At 37.6% G+C, this 5,294-nt stretch overlaps 1 non-coding gene across 1 annotated transcript; it reads right to left on the bottom strand.

The window, feature by feature from the left end:
- Positions 1–3,438: 3,438 nt before the first annotated feature.
- On the bottom strand, positions 3,439–3,582 carry LOC142441638 (small nucleolar RNA SNORA48). Its single transcript, XR_012783001.1, has one exon. It is a non-coding gene; the product is annotated as a small nucleolar RNA SNORA48 (small nucleolar RNA).
- Between the last annotated feature and the right edge of the window lie 1,712 nt (positions 3,583–5,294).

Below are 5,294 nucleotides of genomic sequence, written 5' to 3'. Positions count from 1 at the left end.
GGGAGAGTTGTGGGGTGGTGAAAGAATAATGAGTCAGGCAACAGACAAACTCTATTCAGCCAAAGTTTTTGCCAATGACTAATAGTATGGTTCCCTGCAAGGAACTGCTTGAGCAATAAGAATATTGTGATTCAATTTGTATATTTTCTTTCTTTCTTATGATGGGATACACCCCTCCAAAAAAAGAATTTTTTTCAAAGCTATGTATTTTAAGTTTTTACAAAACTGCCTTGATCACCTACAAAGTACCCTCCATTAATACATTAGTCAAATCTGTGATCCAATTCTTGGAAACATTTTTCAAACTCATCTGTTTGGATGGCTGGCAGCAACTCTTCTGCATCATCAAATCGCTGTCCTTTCAGGTCCCTCTGCATTCATTTGTGGAAACAAAAAAATTGCATGGGACAAAGTCAGGTTAGTGAGGTGCCTGGGACAAGAGAGGCAGGCTGCTTTTGCCCAAAGCTGGCATATTGAGATGGTTTTTTGAGCAGGTGCATTGTCGTGATGGCAAAACCAGTGCCCCGTCTGCCACAAATCAGACTTTTTGTTGCACACGGTTACGTAATCTTTTCAGAACCTCCAAATAAAAAGCTTGATTAACAATTTGACCTCGTGGAAAAAACTCCAAATGCACTAAGAGTCGACATTTTCACCCTGGAAGTTGATGGACATCTGGAAAGAGGTTTGTTATCAAGTGACATTTCCCCTTTTTTGAAATTAGAAAACCACTTACACACTTGAGTGTTTATCCTTAGAACTGGCCTTGTCAGCTGTGTCCAACATCACTATAGTTTCTGCAGCGTTTTTCCCGAGCAGGAAACAAAATTTCACAGCTGCACAGAATTCTCTCAAATCACCTATCACAAAAAGGAGGTTCTAGCAAAATTGCTTTTATGAAAAACTCACTGTGACCAGTGAGAACCTTCCTGGGAGACACCACTGGGAGCACTTATTCAGTGTTTCTCAATGCTCGCCTAGCAGGAAAAATATGTACTCTGAAAACTCTGCTCCACCCAGCACAATTCCAAGGTGTTCTTTTTTTCAATTTATATTTCATTTAGAGCCACTAATATTTAAACAATTAGTATCTTTACTTTGATGCATTGTTTATTGCAGATGTCTTCCTTTTTGTGGATTGATTCAAACTTTCTGGCAGAATCTGGAAAGAGATTATTTGACTGATAATTAAATGAATTAGGTATTCGGTGACATCGCTGTTCGTCACCCCTTTCCACCCTTACACACACACACACACACACACACACACACAAACCCTAGCCTTATCAGGGGAAAAGGAGGTGTCTGTTAAACAATCCATGAGTGGAATTTGAGTCAATGGAATTGGTCTGGTATGGTCCGTATGGTATGGTATGGTATGGTATGGTATGGTATGGTATGGTATGGTATGGTATGGTATGGTATGGTAAGTTAGCATGGAATCCTTAGATTTAGAAATAGAAACCTTATTGGAGAAAGTTCTTTAGAAAATAATCTGATGCTCTGTTTCTTTTGGAAAGATAAAATGATGAATCATCTTTTTTTTTTAATCTGTGAGGTACACAACTTGATTTTAGCTATTATAACCCTATTGCAAAGTAACTCAACAACAGAAAGAAGCAGACACCTAAGAGAGATGAAGTTGTAGTGAGAGCCTGATTGCTAATGGGGAGTTATAACATCAAGAAAATCTGTCTGGTCTTTCACTTAAAAGATAATGGAAAGCAGATATTGCATTTGAAGTCTCTCGAGTCTGATACTAGCTGCATCCTGTGATTTTTAAAGAATTACTTTATCCCTTTTATCTAACCACACTTGATGTCTCTGAGGCAAATAAGAGATCATTTTGTAAGGGAAAGATCGTTTACCCAGGTATTTACCACATAAGGTACAGGAGAACACAGTGCACAATGGTGGCAAAACTCCGAGGTTGCAACTTGCTGCTTAATTCTTTTCTCAGAAATAAAATCATTTTCCTGCCTTTAGTAACACTGTGGCTCCTGCACCTAGTTAAACAGAACATAAAATGCATAAATGGTAAGCTCAATTAATGACAAATTGATGGCAGATGCAGTATATGATTCAGGACATGTTAGGCACCCGGCCATTGCTCATATTCAAAGTCTGCTCTTTATTATTATACCCAGTGACTGTGTTCAGAAATGCTTATGATAGTGTGCAAAGTTCTGCTGCGACATAAGAAGACATTATCTTATTTATTTTCAATTACCTTATGCAATATTATTTCAGCTTTGTGCTCCAATGACTTCAACTCGAATAAGATTATTTTTTACCCATTCCACCCGGGAATTATAGCAATTTCAAGACATGGTACAAATATAACAATACTTTAGTGTGGTAAGAGTATAACATTTATAATTAGCAACAAAATAATGACATTTGGGGGAAGGAAAAAACTAGAAAAGGAAAGCGGAGGCTCACATGAACATAAATTTACCAGAATATGCAGTACTCGTGTACTGTTCTATTAATTACTGAACAGCTTTGCTTCTGGAATTTTGTTTTTGAGAATCAAATATTGTTAAAATTATGCACAACTAACGCATAACAGGAAGACCTTAGTAGGGAAGAAATATTGTTTTATAGAATCATAGTAAAAATCAAAATGCCCACAGAAAGTGCTCTGGAATCCACAAAACTCCCTAAACCCGTGATTATTGTTCACATATCACCATAAGTTATATTTCAACCTTGATGAATAACCACTAGGAAAGTCATTCTGGATCCAAAATTTCTTAGTAGAAGAAGATCTGAGCTGCAAATTGCTTGCAAAGGGACCGCATATGTGATGAAAGACCTGATTTGCAGACACACTGTCTTCTCGTGGCTTGAATGATATAAATCAGCACATATAGCATTAGTAATGATAGAAAATGTTAATATACCTTAAGTACTACAAAATTATTGTACAATGAGCTGTTTGATGAACCAACACAAATATGTAAGTCTTTAAAAATATATTTCTAATTAAATGTGGCAATAAGGATTTTAGTATCAGAAGAAAGTTTTCTTTATTTCATAATGGTCAGTTTCTTCTTTGTTCATATCAAACTGTAAATCAATTAATCTATGTGTTTTGTATTAAATAATTTGGCAAGTTTTGAATGTTATTAGTTACCAATGTTTTTGTTATTTCACTTTTATAATATTTTGTTTGTGTGACTTTAATCCTTCCTTTATGTATAATAATGTGCCCTGTGGCTATGAATGATGTTAATCCTAATTATCTGCAAAGAAAAGTATAGTATTCATGAGGAAATGTACAGAAACTCCACATCTGAAATGGTTATGCTTAGCAAAAAGGATGTTGTCCATTCTGGTCAGCCTCAGGAATGACCCACTCATTTCCTGGAAGTTACTGTTTTGTTTTTTTGTATTGCTGTACTCTTTAGACTGGAAAAAAGATCCAATTTTTTTTTATGTGTCCTAGGCATGAAACAGCTCAGGCCAAAAACTAGGCATCAAGCTAGGATGAACAAAGGGCTGCCAGTCTGCTCTGCCCCTGACTGATATAAGAGCACCACCACCAATCATGTGTCTCTTTGCCCACAGCCAGGGGATAAAAGATCCAATCTTAAAAGAAAAAAATAGCAAAATGATCTAGCCACAGGAGAGTTAGAAAGCATATGTGGACAGTGGTAAAAATTGGTAAGTTTTATTTTAAAGAGAACTAAAGAGAACCTCCGTCTACATCCAAAAAAGCTTACTAGCATGAAAGGAGACACAAAGAGTTTTCCGTCTAATAAACTTACAATTTCAAAGTGTTCTAATGCTTCTTTAATTATTAACCACATACATTTTTCTTCTGTAGAGACTAGCATTCAGTCTCAATCTAAAGAATGCCGTGTCTCCTTTTAAAGGAACAAGACACAGTGACTAATTTTCCAAGACCACTGTGTTTGGTGGGTAAAGGAAGGACGTTATCTGTGTGTATCTTGTTGCGTATAGACTGACACTAGAAAGAGGATACACAGACACATAGACATTTACAAGGGCACTTCAGAAAGTTTATAGAAACTCTTTCATTATCTTTTAACTCAACAAACTTTTCAAACCCCCCTCCCCATATCTGTGTGTGCCCACATGCAGAAAGACAGATATGGGAGAGATTGTCAGTGTAGATAACATATAGAGATATACTCAAAGAAATATGGAAACGTTGGGATTATTGTGATTTTACACATGGACATACAGACAAATGGGAGTTGGAGCTTACATTCAATTTGGGGGTGCTCATTCCAAACCCTGCTAATGTCTGCTGTTAACTGGCAGCAAGTTTGTACTGAGCTTATGGTGACCCTATGCAGAAAGAAGGGAACGCTTCAGTTCCTCGATAGCTCATTAATCATTTGTGAATTGTAGCATCGACAGCTTCTTGGAATTAGAGCGCCAAGATTGTCTTCTGAGTCTCTGATTATCTGGAAAAACCTGCCCAAGCATGTTCAGCATTTTAGCAAGACATAAACCTACACTGATGACTAGGTGATGATTGGCAATGACGTGAATTGACTAGGAATCACATTTGGGTTTCCCCTCACAGAATGTGAGAACTCTACCATCGGATTAACAGTGGCCCTACATAACCATGCAGTTTGTTGTTGTTGTTTGTTTTTGTGTGTTGCATTTCTTTATTTTTGAAAATAATTTTATTGGGGGCTCTTACAGCTCTTATCACATTCCATACATTGTGTCAAGCACATTTGTACATACATTCCCATGTCATTTTCAAAGTAATTTATTTCTACTGGAGCCCTTGGTATCAGCTTCACATTGTCTCTCTCATGAACCCTTGATAAATGACAAATTATTATTATTTTCATATCTTACATTGTCGCTGTCTTCTGTTGTTCATTCCCCTGGGACGGGGGCTAATATGTTGATCACTGTGTTTGGTTCCCCTTTTCTGCCCCCCACCTTCCTCCTACCCTCCTAGTATGGCTACTCTCAATATTGGTCCTGAGGGGTTTATCTGTTCTGGATTCCCTGTGTTGCGAGCTCTGATCTATGCCAGTGTACAACCTCTGGTTTAACCAGATTTGTAAGGTAGAATTGGAGTCCTGATAGTGGATAGGGGGAAGTATTAAAGAGCTAGAGTAAGTTCTTAGCTTCTTTAGTGCTCTACTGTACTTTGACTAGCTCATCTCCTCCTTGTGACCCTTCTGAAAGGGGATGCCCAACTGTCTACAGATGGGTTTTCGGGTTCCACTCCACCATCCCCCTCATTCACATTGATATAGTTTTCTCTTCTGGGTCTGTGATGCCTGAAACCTGAT

The sequence above is a fragment of the Tenrec ecaudatus genome, chromosome 2 (genome assembly GCF_050624435.1).
Source record: "Tenrec ecaudatus isolate mTenEca1 chromosome 2, mTenEca1.hap1, whole genome shotgun sequence".
Classification (NCBI taxonomy): Eukaryota; Metazoa; Chordata; class Mammalia; order Afrosoricida; family Tenrecidae; genus Tenrec; species Tenrec ecaudatus.
This window is presented reverse-complemented; position numbering and strand designations above follow the sequence as displayed.